The 17,477-nt window shown below is 48.4% G+C and overlaps 1 protein-coding gene and 1 pseudogene across 1 annotated transcript in view; both read right to left on the bottom strand.

Annotated features, from left to right (window-relative positions):
- The window catches only part of DRD2 (dopamine receptor D2), a 78,118-nt gene that overhangs the window by 23,144 nt on the left and 37,497 nt on the right, over window positions 1–17,477 (bottom strand). The gene's annotated exons all lie outside the window — the stretch shown is intronic.
- Window positions 11,140–12,587, bottom strand: LOC143643309 (CCA tRNA nucleotidyltransferase 1, mitochondrial-like; annotated as a pseudogene).

Raw genomic sequence — 17,477 nt, 5'->3', positions numbered from 1 at the left:
CCTGTGCTGCCTCCCTAAAAGTTTGGAATTTGAAGGAATCAAATTGTCTAATTAAAATTTAACAATTCCTTATCAGGCTTCAATGGCGGGTGAGACACTGCTGTCTTAAACACATCATTTTTTCCCTCTTTTCTGAGACTTGAAGCATTTCAATGAAAAGAAGAGGAAAATAGGCATTAGCATTTGCATTTGCATTTCAAAAGCAGCATTTTGGAGCTGGCAGGAGTTGGAGGGGAATTGGGAGTGAGGGGTAAGGGGTCGATTCTGGTACCTGGCCTGAGGAACTCAGAATCTGTTCCTACATGCAAAGTCCACACTGACCGCGGAGGTGGGCCCAGCCCCACCTGCAGCTCTAGGGGACGAAAGAAGGGAATGGAATAGAGAGGTAGGTGAGCACTCCGTTCCTTCCCACTGTAAATTGAGAAGGGACAGAGGAATCACTGAATAAGGCCACACTTACCCTGGCCAGGGAGAGAAGCCTCAGCAGGAAGCAGCCTAAGGACACCCCATTCCCAGAGCCCTGGGCCCACACCACAGCAGGCCTAGCTTTGGCAAGGTTAAGCAGTGGATGAACAGACCCAGTCACAGGCTTATCTGAGTAGAAAGAGCTCCAAACAAAGCCCTGGAGCTGGGGGACAAGGGCAGTGGAGGTGGAAGGAACCGAGGGGATGAAATAGAAGAGGAGGGCAGAGGAATATTTGGGCAGTGAACCCCCCCCCTCCCAGGGAGTAAGCGGTGGGCTGACAGTTGCTACCAACCCCAGGGCTTACCTTCTCCTGCCCTGAACAGCTTTCCCAGGGCCCAGACCTATTGGGGCAGGGGTGCTGGAGGCCGAGTCTGGGATCTGGCCCAGCAGGCATCAGTGGTCACTCCTAAGGGGGGAATCATGACTACCTGTCCCAGTTTAGGGGGTTGGGGGACTGGGCTGTACTTCTAGAAAGCCCTAGGCTCAAGGAGTTCGAACTCCCAGCAAAGCCTTGGGCCTTCAGGGCTCAGGGGTGGGATGGGGTGCCTGATCCCCTTCCTCAATGAGGAGAGAGACCTGGGCTAGTGGGAATGGTCCTAAGGTGGCCCGGCCTACCATTTGGGGGCAGGAGAGGCTTCTGCTGAGGGCAAAGGAGGAGGTGGGGGGCATATTCTGACATCCCCTCCTGCTCCCTCCAGGCACAGGGATCCTCCCCTGCCCCACTTGGAGCTGTGTAGAGGCAGCCAAGGGCAGGGCACACACGGCCAAAGCCCCAGATACGTTATATGTGGGGAACGCCTGCATGGTTTCCTTAGAAAGCTTATGACAGCCTCCCACTCTCCCTGTTGTCCTGCCTGGCTCCACCTGGCTGGGGCAAAGAGGGGGTGGCACGGTCTTGGGGGACAGTGGCGGCCCTGCCTTACAGGCTCCTGTCTTGTAGCTCAGGCTCAGCCCCCTTCATCCTGAAGCTCAACCCAGTCCAAGCAGCCCTGGTCTTGCCTCCTACAGCATAGCAAAAGTAAAAGCCATTCCTGGACACTTGCTCTGCTTCCTGTCACCAAATCCACAAACCTTCCAGCATGACAGACACCTGCACCTCCTCTCATGTTCCAGAGTCCCCATCCTCTACCTGGGCTCAGGGAACCCTTCTCCGGGCTGGCCTCTTCACCCTTAAAACGCCCCCCTCCTCCTCACGTGCAGAGCCCACCCTAACAGCCACCTCTCCGGGAAGCCCTCCCGATGCTCTACTCCAGTCCCGTCCTCTGGTGGGGGTGTCTGTTCTTGCCTAACTGTGAGCCACTTCCGTGTAAGGGCAGCGTCTGTGCCGTTTCAGGCTGTGCCGGCATTCAGTAAATGCGGGACAGGCCCGTGCGGACTGCTAGCTCGCTCACAGGTGAAGGAGCCAGCCAGTTCCGGGTCTTTTTCTACCACAGCTGTCTCTTCTCTCCCTGGGTCCTGCCTCCTCCGAGATCTTCCCCTAGCCCTCTGGGTCCCAGCCACGGAGGCAGCTGGGGTAAGAGGCCCAGCTGGTTGGAGTGTATCCAGGGTGGCACACAGGGTAATAGGGCATTGAAACGAAAGAGAATGTGTGTGTATGCAGTGAATGCAGGTGCGTGGAGAGGAGGGCATGGATCACATGTAATATGAACTCTACAGAAAGGTGGACATGGCTTCTGGAAGGAGGCCTGGGGAGCCCACGACTTCCCACAGTCTTGACTGGAGTTCTTCCGCGGGGGTGCAGGAGGCAAAGTCAGGCCCAGGAGCCCCTTCTTCCTTCAGCACCGACCAGCCGTGCTAAAGCATTCAGTGAGCACACCGAGTAGGGTGGGCGTGTCCCCGGGAACAGGCTGGAGTACATCCAGCTGTGGCCGAGCATTTGTCTAGGAGGGGCGCCCGCAGAGACGGCAGGACGGGGCCTCCTTACCTCTGATGCTGTCACCCCAGGCACCTCCTCCCCTTGGAGGGCAGCCGCAGAGCCGGCCCTGTCTGCCCAGATGTTCCCGGGGTGCGCAGCGACCGGAAGGGGGCGCTCCTACAGGGTCCCGGGCCCCCCGGCGGTGGGGCGAGGCAGGGTTTGGAGCTACAGTTAACACAGGAAGGGTGCCTGCCTGACAGTCCCATCCCTGCGGTTTTTGATGGCTCCGTAAAAATTTCTCCTCGCAAACTGTCAAAGTGTCACAAATTAATTAACTGTTAGCTGATGTGACTCAGTGTGGGGAGGGGGTGGGGGAGAAGGGCCCGAGCAGCGCTAAGCGGGGTGTGGTGGTGTACTGTTCTCTGCGTGCACTGCCTTTTGATTAGAAATCCTCACCGCTCCAGCACCGTGCGAGGGAAGGGGCACATCACTGGGGCAGCTCACGTGAGGAGCAGAAAATCGGCGGGTGGGAGGCAGGGTGGAGGGGGTGGGGCCGCCCCGGAGGCCCCCTCCCTGAGAAGGCGAGCCCGGGGGAGAGAATGAAGCCTCTAGAAATCTCTCGGGAGATCTAAATTCAGAACTGAGCCCACAGGCTGGCAAAAGGTTCTCCTCCCCACCTTTCTCTCTTTTTCCCCTCCCTCCTGGATGTTCCCCCTACAAAGAAAAGAATTGGCAAGTTGAGCTTGTTTTGCCCCCGGGGGCTGGGCCGGGCCTCTTCTGCTTGGGCTGCCGAACTCCGCAGCAGCAGCAGCCCAGAGAGGGGGGCGCTGGGTCTCAGACCAGCCTCCTTGACCTTTACTTTAATTTCAGGAAAGAATTGAGAAAACATGCTCTTGAAAGTCAAGAGGGAGACAAATTCTGAACCTTTATTGCTCTAGAAGGAGGGAAAACAATCCTCGCTATTTGGCAAAAAAATTGCTCTGCTTTATGAAAAGATATCCCTGTATGAACAGGGAAAGAAACGGAGATGGGGCCAGTTTAAATAACAGCCTGCAACCAGGATGACGCGGCTGGGGGGAAAAAAGTCAGGAAGCCTTTCTCCCCGCGACCCCAGACTCTTCAGCGCTGGGGAGGGACATTTCTTTACCAGTTAACGGAAGAGAAAGGAGCCCCTTGTGAAACGGAGCACATGGGGGCAAGAAAAATTTAACTTCACTACTCCCATGCAAATACCTATTTGGTGTCAGTACCTCCAAGTAAACCTTCACCACAGGGATGCAATCAGCAAAATCCAGAATATAGAAAATGCTACAGGGTTTCTTCCATAAATAAACTGCAAAGAAACAAAAAAGGAATGGAGGATGAGCCTCTATAAGAAAACAAACTTCAAAGCCATACCAGCCAATGGCAACGTGAGGGCCTTACCGGGATCCTGATTCAAAGGAACTCACTTTTTAGAATTCTGGACATTAATGAGACACTGAACATTTGAACCCTGGATTCTTTTTATGATATTAAGGAATTATTGATAACTGTTTTCAGTGTGCCAATGGCGTCAAATCTAAATTCTTTTAGAGTTCTTATCTTTTAGAGATGCACATTGAAGTATTTACAAGTGAATTTATATGATGTCAGGGATTTATGGGGAAGTGACATGGGGGGAGGGGAGCATAGATGAAACAAAAGTGGCCACAATTTAACTGTGACTGAAGCTGAGTAATGAGTGAATGCAGGAGGGCCACCATACTATTCTTTCTACTTTTGTGTATGTTTGACGTTTTCTATAAACAAAAGTCGTGTTTTTTGTTTTTTTTTTTTAAGTCTAATCTTCTCTTTGGCTTCCTGCTTTCCTTCTGTCTACCCCAAAAAGGTGGGTTACAACCCAGGGTTCAAGACAACTTTCTTATCCCATTCGGGCTTCCCTTCCTCACAGGCTAACCCAACAGGCCCTCCCTGTATCCCAGTTACTCTTCTGGCTTGGCCAGACGCAGTTGGAGCACCAGGAGTTTACTGCATTGAGAAGAGAAGCCCTGCAATACTTTCTATGGCCTGAGACCTTTTCAAAGACAGGACAGACCTGGGCCATCTCAGGTCGGGGAGAGACGCCTACTTTAATGACAAATATAACAGCTACTGAGCTCTTATTATAAGCCAGCATATAAGATTTCATTTAATCAACACACAGCCCTAAGAGCTATTGTTCCCATGTCCCAGTTGAAGAAACAGGCACAAAGATGGGGGGTGAGTCACTTGCCCAAGTTCACCCAGGTGGAGTGGGAAGTGAGCATAGGTCTATCTGTCTCCATATCCAGACTCTTCCTTATACCAGCAGTTGATTCTGAACTGAGAACAGGAGAGAGTAAAGTCGATGGGGCCCCAGACCCAAGATCCATGGATACAACCGTGTGCCTTTACCTTAACTGTCCAGGGCCTCCCTCCACCCCACCCGCCAGGCTCAGATGGAGTCCAGTAGGAACACTTCACAGCCTTATAAAGAGGGAAGTCGAGGTCCAGGACATGCCAGGAATTTCCAATACAGCCTCAAGCAATTGGATGTTTTCCAGAAAACGAGATTCTTGGATCCTCCAGGCTGCTCTGATAGTCAGTTTAGGAGCTCAGAGGATGCTGGATTCCGGGTGGAAAGAGGGAGTGTGGGGTCACTGGAACACTCGGCAAGGGCTGTGCCTAGTCGTGCCTCAACACCTGCGTGCTCCCTCTGGCTCATCTGGCAGCCTGGCTTCCTCCAGCTCCTCCCCTGTGTTTCCTTGCACACGTGGGGCCACTGTGTGACTCCCTACCAAAGGCGGCCCTATGGTCTGAGCATCTTATTGGACGTGGGGGGCATGGGCATGGCCACAGAAGCCACCAGGGAGCAGCTTCCCCACCTGGGGAGCCACAGGAATGGACATAAGGTCCTGAGAGCATGCTGTGTCCCCAGCACTGCACGCTCTCCCTTCTCCCATCACTGCCCCAACTTTTGAGGCTTTTCTAAGCAGTGATGAATATACAAAGAAGGGTGCCTTCCTTCTATTCCAGGTATCGAAGGAGTCAATGTGGCCCTTCTTTTCTTGGAATCCGACAGACAAACTTGGGTTCCAATCCCACCATCACCCCTTCCTAGCAGCATGGCCTTGACAATGTAACCTCTTTGGGCCCCAGTCTTTTCACCTATAAAATGGGTACAGCAACTTCATTGGAGTGGTTGTGAAATTAATCTAGAAAAGGTGAATGAAAGGCCTAGGCATCGTAGATGCTCAGTAGACGGTGGCTAGTAGCATTAAGATCCTGTGAGAGAGCTGGAGCTGAGCTGTGTGAGGGTCGTGGGCAAAAGACCCAAGTGACAGGGGTGGGGCACTGAGAGAAAGAGACCCCCTACTTCTCTGTGTCCCCCACTTCTCTGCACATTCCAGAGAGACTCTAGCCGTGCCCACCATCTACCACCCCCCTCCCCGGTTCTCCCCCACCCTGGTCCTGAGATTTGGGAGCACCTGGCAGGTGGCCTTGGTCAAAGCCCTTTCTGCCTGTGCCATGAGGATCTGCAGCAACCTTAACTCTTCCCTCTAAATTTCTGAGGGGAAAAAAAAACGCTTACTTGCCCTGTAGCCTTCTTTGTAAATTCTAAGGATACAGACCATGAGATGTCTGCCCTTCAGGGTAAGATATGAAGTATCAAGTTGTTATCAGCACCAGATTAGTCTGTCTAACTGTGTGGATGTCTGACACTCAGAGGGATGATCGAGTTCTCTCGGATGAGCCACTTAAAGTTCTCTAATTTTTAATTTAAGAAATAACAATTCAATAATGAGCGCTATCACACCTAATTTCAGAGAGTGGTTGAAGGATTAAATAAGACGACATATTTCAAAGCATCTTACAAACACTAAAGTTCTGTAAAAATGTTAGCGTTATTACGATCCCAATCTAGACCTCCCTTTGCCATCCATAAATTGGCCATTCACACAGTCTCACTAGGAAGCACTGTGGTTGGCATCATTCACTTGCTGTCTGCATGTTTTCTTTGGTCCATCCTTGTTCTGTGTCTGTCGCATCTCTCTGATGAGTCTGTGGGCCCAGATGGACAAAGGTTGTCTTAAGCCTGTGTGTGTTCTGAGCACCTAGTAGGAAGGCTACAAGGGTGGTAAGTGCTCACTACACGTTGAGGTGTAGTGGAGGTGGTGGGTGCTGATAGCAATAGTGCTGCATTGGATGGCTCTAAAAACGGGGATGAGATGCCCTTCCTTGTAGGGTTACTTTGAAGATTAAATGAAATGCATCAAGTCCTTGACACGGGAGGCACTCAATTGTCCTTAGTTCCCTAGGGCTGCTGTAATCATTCCTAGGTGGCTTAAAACAATAGAATTATATTGTCTCATGGCATCAGAGGCTAGAGGTCCCACTTCAAGGTGTTGGTGGCACCATGTTCCCTCTGAAAACCAGTAGGGGAGAATGCTTCCTTACCTTTTCTAGCTTCTGGTGTTGGCCGTCAATCCTTGGTGTTCCTTGGCTTGTAGAGGCATCACTACAGTCTCTACTTATGCCGTCACATGACCTTCTCCTCTGTCTGCCTCGGTGTCCACATTTCCCTCTTCATATAAGGAAGTCGGTCCCATTGGATCAGGACCCACCCTAGTCCAGTTTGGCCTCATCCTAGCCAATCACATCTTTAAAAGACCCTATTTCCCAATAAGGTCACATCCACAGGACTGGGGATTAGAACTATCTTTTGGGGGAGCACAATTCAATACTTTACACTGGCTAACCTAGAAAAATATAGAATATTGAAACTTACTTTTGGAAGAAAGTTAAGAGAAAGTCTAATCTAATCTCTTCACTTTACAGATTAAAAAACTGACACCCAGAAAAGTGAAATGCTTCACCCAAGTTCACAGAGCCAGTTGCATTCACAGCAAGTTAAGCCTGGTCTCCTGCTCCATCCCACATAGCTCTCCCTCTAACACGGAATGGGCTCAGTAAATGGCAGATATTAGCTACCATTACGGTCACTGTCATTATCATCATCATCTGCATCTGCAACTTAAATTAAGTCAATTAACTTCAGCTAATCATTCCAGAGAATGATTCTGGAGCCTCTGTGAGTATCTTTCCTGTAACCTAAATTCACCCCACTTTTGTGTACGCTCATTTCCCCCAGACCTGTCCTCAGCAGAGATGGGGAACAGCTGGCATTCAGTGATGCTGCATACTTATAAAATCCTCACTGGCCAGTTTAATCCCTGGCAATAGCCATTTTCTTTGCACCTTTATTTATAAGGGCTGCTTTCCAAGACTGATACTGTCCTCTAGCTTTTCCCAGGATATACTGATGAAGGCACACACACCACAGTTACATGCCCGAGGATGGATTCTCCAGATGTTAAGGGAACAGCCCGGAGGGCCATGAGGCCTGTTAGCTTTCTTTGTGGAATGCAGTTTCTTGAAACAATTTCTTTGGGGTGGGGGTTTTCTGTTCCCCTGGAGCTTGGGGAAGGAAAACCTCTGGGTCTGCTGCTCAGCAGCCAACAGAGGCAGACGGTCAACATTTGCCATTTGTCAGGTGCAGAGATGACAGAGAATCCCCAGGCAGGAGAGTTGAGGATGGAGGGATGGGGCCAGGTGCCCTGTTCACAGCAGACCCTCTTCTGACAAAAGATAAAAACCCACCTATGGGGGTGCGTGACAAGGCAGGGAAGGAAAGAGGGAGAGCAGTGGAGGATATCCATCAGGAACGTCACTGAGGAAACACCCCTGGCTCTAACTGCCACCCTGAGAATTCCTAATCCCGAGAATGTCTGAGGCAGAACATAAACACTTCACTCTTATCTTGGGACTCCTGGGACACAGATGAGCTAAGTTTTCGGAGACCGTCATGGCAAACAACATAATGTCGCTAATCAAACTTCCTTGTGCGCCCACCCAATTTGATAAATCAGCCTTTTGATGCACTAAGTGAAGATGAATTAGCAGTAATGAGGCTGTGACAGCTCCCTGATGCACGAGCTGACTGAGAGCTTTGATGGCTGTGGCAAGAAGGAGGGGGAGCTCTTCTCGGGAGATCAGTTCGAGCTGCCAAGCTCGTGCAGATAACCCACTGATGCCAAGACACCTCAGCTTCCACCTGCAAGTCATGTGTTCTCACACACAAAGTAGCCATCTAAGAAGTTCGAGCCTTTGAGTATCTGAGAAACAGAGTTTGCCATCTTCCCACAAAGAGCCCAATGCCATAAGCCCCAAGCCAGTAACAACTGTGGGCAGAATGGATCCACTTTGTTTCATGGGGAAAATGCAGGCTGGTAAATCCTTCTTATTTGCAAGGCCGCCTACTACTTAGCTATTTTCTTACCAGTCCAGCAAAAGAGACTTAGCACTAGTGAGCTAGATTCTTTCATACCAGAAATTGCAAACTGGTAGCCCTCAGGCTACATTCAGCTTATAGATGTGTCTTGTTTGGCTCGCAGTGTTTCGGAAGATTTTGAATTGATTGTCAATTGCAGCGGGTTGAATTGTGCCCCCTGCCAAAGATACTGGCCCCTATAAATATGTCCATGCATAAATATGTTTTAGAAATTGGACCTTTACAGATATAATCAAGTTAAGATGAGGGCATACTAAACTTGGGTAAGCCATAAACTGAATGACCAATGTCTTTATAAGAAGACGGAGAGATATTTTTTGGACACAAAGACACAGAGAAGGGAGGCTTAGGGGGAAGAAGGCTATGTGAAGACAGAGGCAGAGATTGGAAGGATACAGCTACAAGCCAAGAAATGCCAAGGATTGCCAGCAAACACCAGAAGCTTAGAAAAGGCAAGGAAAACGCTTCTTACAGCCTACACTGGGAGCATGGCCTTGCTGACACCTTGAATTTGAACGTCCAGCCTCCAGAACCGTGAAAGAATACATCTGTGGTGTTTTAAACCACCCAGTATGTGGTACTTTGTTACGACAGCCCTGAGAAGCTAAGACGTCAATATTTAAAATTTGGAGATTCCACATTAAAATACAGGTCTCTAGCTTCTCTTGTAAAAAGAAGCACAAGATTGTGGAAACACAGGATCAGGATTCCTGCATGGCATCGACAAGCTAGGAACAAGCAGAGGCAGCCCTCCTTATACAAGGCGTGTGTTCTCAGGTTTACCACAGTCCCTACCAATCCTTATAGCGCTCCACCCAGCAGGCTTCACGCAACTTATATTTACTGCCAGGCTCCAAAATAGATTGAACTCTGTGGCTCCTGTCTTATAACAGAGTTGGGGGTAGTGTTATTATGGTGATAAACTACAAAGGCTGGTCCGAATGACGCTCTGGTATCCTCTTCCCTGATCCCGCATCGAGGCTGGCGGAGGCAGGAGGAAGAGCTGTTAGGAAATACTGGTACCTTTTGGGTAAACTGTGATTTTCTCCAACTCCCAGTCCTTACCTGAGACTTCCATTCTCTTTCTCTCTCTCTCTCTCTCTCTGGAGGCCCCTGTACTACTGTTTCTGAAGCACAGGCTCTCTTGGGACCCTTTCGCATCCTGCTGATATTTGAAGTGACACAGTAAAAACAAATCTCTCTCCTCAGAGCTCGCATTTGCTTTTCACTTTCTATGATTGATCATCTAATTACATTTGTGGCCCAGGAAACGGTAATCTTTTCAGCAACTGTGGCTCGCACCGCAGGTAGAAATCAAACATTCCATCTTGCTGGCATGAGAGAGCGTGGGGTCTGGAGTTCCCTGCGTGTGCCACCCTGATAGGGGGGCCCTGCAAGACCCGGGAGAGCTGCACCGGACTTATCTGCACAGCCTTTCGGTGCCGTGCTGAGCTCCCTGGGGGATGGCTGGTTCTGTGGCCCCCACCCTTCTTCCTTATCTGTAATTCTAACAGAGGTACCAAGGGTTACTTAATGGGGAGGGGCCTCTAAGATTCTGGCCCTTTCCAGGATGGATGGTGATGAGGATAAAGCCAAGGCCGCTGCTCACCTGTGACCTCCATTTCGGAGAACACCTGAATATCGCAGAGAACTCCTAGAACAGGCTCGTGTGTATTCTTAGAGAGGATGGCACCCATGGTCTCTGTCTCTTCCACTTGTCTTTCTTTTTATGGTTTCTGTTACCCAGCTGAGGCCACCTCCTCCGAGGAGCCTTCCTGATCTCCCCCAGACAGAATTACTTGTTTATTCACTCTCCAGAGGCACAGCGCATGCTTTGTTCTTGGCGCTTTGGCATCAGGGTCTGCAAGTCTGTCTCTTCCCATCTATTGTGCTCTTGAATGGTAAACTCTGTGTGTGTATGTGTGTGTGTGTGTGTGTGTGTGTGTGTGTGTGTTATTACTCTTGCTCCTCCAGCATCTAGTACATGCTAAGCATGGAGTGAGAGCTCAACAAATGACAGCTGAATTGAGATGAATGATCATACACTATCGATGCTCTCCAATGACCTCCAGATACTACCACGTTGGATTAGTCATCACTCTGCAATTCCTCAGGAGAGATGCTGGTCAGGACCTGTGCACCCACAAGTTCCCCTGCTAAGATGCTGTGCTCTTTCTTTTCTTTTTTTTAAGTTAGCCATCTATCCTTTGAATTATAATTAATTAAAGTAATTAATAGCTTAATTAATAAATAAATTAAGTGATAATTTAATTATCACTATCCATATGGCACCTGATATACACACTGTTACATACCACATAAACACATCCATCTCATTCCAAAGGAAATGTTTCTTAAAATAGTAGGCTCAAAGGTAACTGTCAAGCCAAAGTCCAACTTTCCCAGGCTGCGCATGCATAGTTAATAAAAATTTTCCCTCTTTTTTTGTAGCCAGTTATCCTCAGTTTAGCTCTTCCTTATGTAACTTCAAAGTTCATCTTTTCCCACTTTCGGTAACCACTTTTTTCCCACTGTTCTCACAACTGTTGCAATAGAGCCCTGATTTCTTTTCCCGAAGAAATGCCCACTTTTCTGATGTCATGGCCACTCAGAGGAAAGGGAGGACTAGAGCACCGCTGCATTTCCTTTAGAAGACAGTGCTCTCCTTGGTACGTCAGTGGCTCACATACATGAGCAGTGGCCTCAGGTTCCCTGGAATCTATAATGAAGTCCTGATAGGGTTTTAATGGTTCTGAACTGTCTATTGCCTTAATTAAATCCTTCTTGTTTTTAACTAAAAATAAGCCAAGGTTTTTCTCTTCTTTGGAAATCTTCAACCTCAAATTCAGTTTTGTGACATCATCCTGTATCTTGAATAATGAGGCCAAGGGAGGCTTTGGTGACAAACCTTCAACATATTTACTGACTTTGTTAAATTCTTCTAAATTTGCATTAGCAGATAAACTTATGTAAGGAGCCACACCAAGGTCAAAGACAAGGTGAATCAAGTGATTTACATGGTTATCAAGGATAATTTTTTTCAGTTCCACCCAAATCCTCTCTCCTGATATTTCAGCCTAGAGTTTTGCAATTTCCACAACTGCTTCTAAAGTCTCAGCATCATGTCACCAGGTATTTCTACAATTCTCCCATAAAATCTGAAATATCTTAAAATTCGAAGATAATCTTGTATTCTCGGTTTAGCAATGACCAACAAATCTTTCTATTTTTTAAATCTTTATAACCATTAAAGTAGTCAAATAAGATACCATCAAAACCTAAAAACAGAGAATTTATAGAGAGATCTCTGCATTCAGCATCTTTCTGCCAGTCTGCTGTGAATTCTACCTCAGCATGTCTTGCATCAGTGAGGACATCAATCCTGAGTGTAGTAATTTTGACATTTTCTTCATGAAGTCTGGCAGTAACTGTTCCATGCTTTTCTCCTTTGTTGTTTATCATACGAATTCCAGCAGACTGAAACATCTCCTGCATCTGAGTAGGGGTAGCAGTGGTAGCAAAATTCACATCTTGAGGCTTTATTTCACTCAATAAATCCCTCACAGCTCCTCCTGCTATTCTTAATGGATGATTTTCTTTCACAAATAATTTTGCTTAGAATGCTGGAGAAGGTACAAACTGGAAAAGGACTCCACAAATGCCAAAGGATAAGTGTTTATTTTCTTTTATTCCACATATCCAATCAAGTCCCACTGACTGCAGAAACCTATTATATTAAGGGCTCCTTAGTGTGGGGTCCATGGTTCCTGTCAGACTCTTTGATCCTCTGTGAAGAGTGACTGGAATTCCGGGGACCCCAACTTCATTTTAGATAGCGACTGTTACGGAAGGCACAGTCTACTCCAACTACAGCTCAGTATGGGCCTGTGTCAAGGATACAGGTATCTCAACATCTGGGAAGTCACTAACCATACACCAGCCCCGCCGCTGCCACCACCTCTGTGTTCTTTCTGCCACCCGTCTCCTCCCTGAGCAGGAGAGTGGTGTGCTCACCTTACCGTGAGCGATGCCTGTCCCCTGACCAGTTTGTGCTAGTCCTTTTTATAACTGTAATTACAGATTCAGTTCACTATTTCATAAACAATGAAATGTGAATACAAAATTGAATTCTCAACTCCATTAAAGCTAAATTGAACACATTAGAAACAAAATTTGCTAAAGAAAAATCACTTTAAAAATTCCTAACAAGCTATGTGCATAAGATAACTTTAAAAATTTTGAAAATGTAGGCGTCCACACTTCCTTTATTTTGCAAGTTTAAGTCTTTACTAAAATTTAAAACAAAATAATAAATAAAAAATGGGAAGACATTTTTTAATGTCTTTAAGGAAGACAATGGCAATTGCTCATTATTCAACACATGTTTGTTAAGCCCCTATGATAAGCCGATACTGATTAAGAATTGGAGTTAAATCACTGAACAAGACAGGCAAAACCCCGATTTTCAGGTAACTTACCATATAGATGAAGAGAGACTGGCTCCAAGGCTGAAGTTCAGATGAAAGGGAGGCTGGCAATATGCACAAGAAAGAGGACACACTTTTAGGGGGAAGGGGACATGACTAACTAAACAGATTGACTTTCAGCCACTTTGGTTGCTGAATGGGATCTTTCACTCCTTGGGACAGATTTTTAGCAGAAGGAAAGTCTTCGAGAGTTTAGTGAAATAGTACTCATTTTTTGTGGTAGTTATGCTGTAACCACACACACTGAATTAATGAATATTGAACTAGAGGAAATACAGGTTAAGTTCCTGTGAGCCTCTGGTCATAACATGTTTGCCAATGATCAATATATGCTGAGTAAAAGGTATATGTGAACTCTCTGTACTACTTTTGCAACTCTTCCATAAACATAAATTATCTCAAAATAAAAAGGTTAAAAAAATCAGCATAAAACACAGACATCCCTGTGTGAGATGCTGAGTGGTCAGAGGCCTGTGCAAAGGGGTGGCCCACATATCCCTGGACTGCCCAGGCCCTTCTGAGGCCATGCATCCTCCTCCCACCTGCAGACAAGGCTGCGGGAACTCCTTCTAGGCAAAGAGGAGGCCCCCTTGCTCACCTATCCACGGACGGGCATACAGAGTGTCAGGCACGCATCAGGTATGGTGCTGGATTCTGGTGCTAGGGGCAGGAGGCAGAGTCGGAGAGCGGAACTCACATCTGTCAATTGATACATTTTTAATACCGGTATATTTTAAAATCACCTACTGGGTGCCAGGTACAACTAAATTCCTTACACAGATGCTCTCCTTTAACTCTTCTAGCATCCCCATTTTTCAGGAGACCGAGGCCCAGAGAGGTTCAATAATTTATTCAGAGTCCCAGCAGCTGGGCAGCAGAGGCAGGACTCTAACCAAGGTCAGCCTGTTCCCAGCTAGACACAGAGGTGGTCGGAGCGGCCTGGCCTTGGAGGCGCTTCCACTGAGCTGAGCATTTCCAGGGACCCAACAGTGTGCATTGCCTTGAAATGTCATCCAAGTTTCCCGGCTGGCCATTTCTGCTGAAAAGAACAGCTTCTACAGCCCTGGCCTTGAGGATCAGAGAAGGGGCTGCCACAGGTGCTGGGGAAAGCTGACTCTTGTTACCATGACGATGACAACAGTGATCAGAGCTACTGCTTATTAACCGTTCACTCTGTACTGGGCACAGTCTGGGGCGCATTATGTGTCTTTTTTCTAATTCTTAAATGTAATTAACCCCTTCATTCTGGATGACGGGAGTGAGACTAAGAGAGGTTAAATAACCTAATACAGCATGTGAGAGGCAGCAGAAGACTGGAGATGGGGTTTACTCCCAAACCCCATTCTCTTTCCACAGTACCATGAGGCCCCTACGAAGGTACTGAGAATGCAAGACACCTTGTAAGGCATTTTTACCTCTATTATTGCCAAACCTCACGTGAATCCTACAGAGCCAGGAAAATGATCTCATTTTACAAAAAGGTTGATGGAGGTAGCTGTGAAAACAAGAAAAAGAAAGCTCTAACGTTTATCAGAGCTAATGTGTGAAGACATAATGCTACTCCCCCCTGGAATAAGGTGTTGCTGTTTTCACCTGTAATTCCACCGAGAGACTTAATGACCACACAGCTAGGGAGTGGCAGATCTGGGCTTCAGAGCCAAGACCGTCTGGCTGTGAACTCAGATGGTTTCTGTCATTATCAAAACCATGGCCTATTGGTAGCATACCATCAAACAGAAAGGAGCCCTGTTGAAACATGCAGTTGTAATGGCACCATTTAGGAACTAGGTGTCCGTAACACACGAAGATAAAGCTGTCACCAGCAGTGAGTCCTAGTCTCTGTGTTTCCAAAATGGGGAGAGTTTGCACAGACCCATCCACTCTCCATCTGCCCACCTGCCGGCGATGAGCCACATGTGCTAAAAGCAGGTAACAGAGACCCTGAGTGGCCACCAGTGATGTCATCTGCAGCTCTGACTCACGAGCGGGACTAGAACTGGGCCAGGAAGAGGGCTAAGCAAACAAGCACAGACCTAAGTAGAAGTCCTCAGAGCACTAACTTGGGAATGGATCCTGAAGCACATCGTGGCCCTTGAAAGTCCAAACCTTTTCCAATTCTGCACCAACCTCCAGAGTCAACAAGCTGTACACATCCTGGGCCTGGGCAGGGCAAAGGCAAGGGGTGAGGTCAGGAGACCCACTGCCCTGTGCAGCCATGCTGTTTCACCGAGGCCATTTCTCCCCCACTGTGGCTGCACTGCCACTGCACAGGCTCCATGGTGTTGTTTTTGAAATTGTAAGATGCGTTCCCACCCCTGCATCTTTCCTAGGCCAGCTCCCTCAGCTTTCCTAACGAATTTGCAATTTCTGGCACATCTTTGTTGCACAGAATGTCAGGTATGGGTTGATGGAAGCAGCTGTGAAAACAAGAAAAAGAAAACTTTACCACTTTCCAATGCTTTCTTAACACCATCTGAAAAATTAAATTGCTGCTTATTCAAGCACTCACTAAGTATGTGAGACAGTCGGCCCCCAAATTCTATATTCAGCTTGCATACAAACAATGGCACACGGGTTCAGTGGGCAATGGAAAATAAGGAGGGAACGCTGGTGTGCGAGGGCATGGGTGTGAGGATGAGATGGGGACAGACACAGGAGCAGGGATGTGCAGGGAAAGATAGAAGGCCAGGAGCTGGCAGACCTGAGTTCTGGCCCCAGTTCTACATCCCCCTCCCCACCAGCTGTGTGGCCTCAAGCAAGTCCCTTCCCTCCTCTGGGTCTTGGTTTCTTTTTCTAACAAAGGGGCTGGGCTACATGACCCACAAGCCTTTTTTCTCCGGGTCCTGAGGTCCAATCCTGCTGACATGCTCTCTGGCCTTTCATACTGAGGAGCCTGCGATGGAAAGAAGGGAGCTCAGAAAGTGCAGGACCTCTCCCTGCCAGTCGGAGAACAAGTGTCTGTGATGATCGCCACGCCTGGAGAGCAGGCTTCTGATGAGGGGAAGACTCCCACAAAAGGATTCTAAGGGGCCTCTGGGGGTGGACCTGGCAACAGAGGAGATGATAATGCAGGACCTTGTGGCTGGGGTCTCAGCATCACTCTGCAAGAGGGAGCCAGAGACTTAGCAGGAGGTAACACTGAAGTCTTCTGCCACCTTTTTCAAATCCTGGTGGCATCTCTGGTCCCTAGGCCAGACGGAAGCCCAGACAGAACAAGGGGCAAAACGGTCCAGCTTCAACCTGGGACAGCAGCAAAGCCTGGAGGCAGCCAGCTGGTGACTGTGCTTCCAGCGAACCAACCCTTCCCCATGGCTCCCCATCTACCCAGGTGAGCTCTGGCTGGAAACCAGGCCCAGACCTCTGGGAAAATGCCCTGGCTCTTCCTGGAAGCTCCCAGGCTCCCGGCTCCCTCTCGGAGCCACTCCCCACTGTAATAAGCCCAGGAGTCATTGCCACAATATTTTCTCCTCTGAAGGAGTTGGTGTCGCAGTAATTGCCACTTGGTGTTCCCTTGGTGGCTGCATTAATCGCTTCTCACAGTCCCAGCCCCAGCCAAGGGAGAAAGAACTGCAGGAAGCAGAACCAGAGGAACGTGCTATTGCAAACTGTCCTCACCCAAGGGCAAAGGCAGAGCACTCTGCCCTGGCCCTCCCTCAAGCCCATCACTGGGGTTCTCCTGGCATGACAGAGGTTGATGAGGAAGGAAGTAGCTTTCCCTGGAGACCCCCAGAGGAGCTGTGGCTTGCTTGATCTGTGCAGAGGAGACCAGGCCCCCACGCCAGAGCCTGGATGGAGGAGAGGGTGAGGAGTCAGGAAGCAGCTGGAACTTTCCAGACTCTCCTCCCACTCCTACCTTTACCCTCATTCTCTGCCCTTTCTGCACATGCCCTCTGGGGCATCTCTCAAAGCCATGGCTTTAGGCCCACTCCATCACCGTGTTCAAAATACCTTCAGTGACTCTCCTGAAGGATAAAGTCCAGGTCCTTTAGTCCTCTACCTTCGACCTTGCTAAATAAACCTGCTCTTCTCCTGTAGGAAATCTACATTCTAACTGGAGTTGATGTATTCTGTGACTTTCCCTACCTCCTCACTTTGCCTCACCCTCGCCATTCCCTCAACATTGAAGGGATTTCTCCTCCTGCCTCAATTCCCAGCTGTCCTGATCTACCGATCCTTCAAGAAGCAAACCCTACTTCCTAGAGACTTTCCCTATTCAAACTGCCCAAAGCCAACACAATTTCTCCCTTCTGAACTCCCATAGAGTTAGATATGTGAGGCTCAGACAAAATGCCATTTACAACTAGTTTTTATTACAAA

This window comes from Tamandua tetradactyla, chromosome 8 (genome assembly GCF_023851605.1).
Source record: "Tamandua tetradactyla isolate mTamTet1 chromosome 8, mTamTet1.pri, whole genome shotgun sequence".
NCBI lineage: Eukaryota > Metazoa > Chordata > Mammalia > Pilosa > Myrmecophagidae > Tamandua > Tamandua tetradactyla.
Note: the sequence above shows the minus strand (reverse complement) of the source record. Positions and strands in the feature narration are given on the sequence as shown.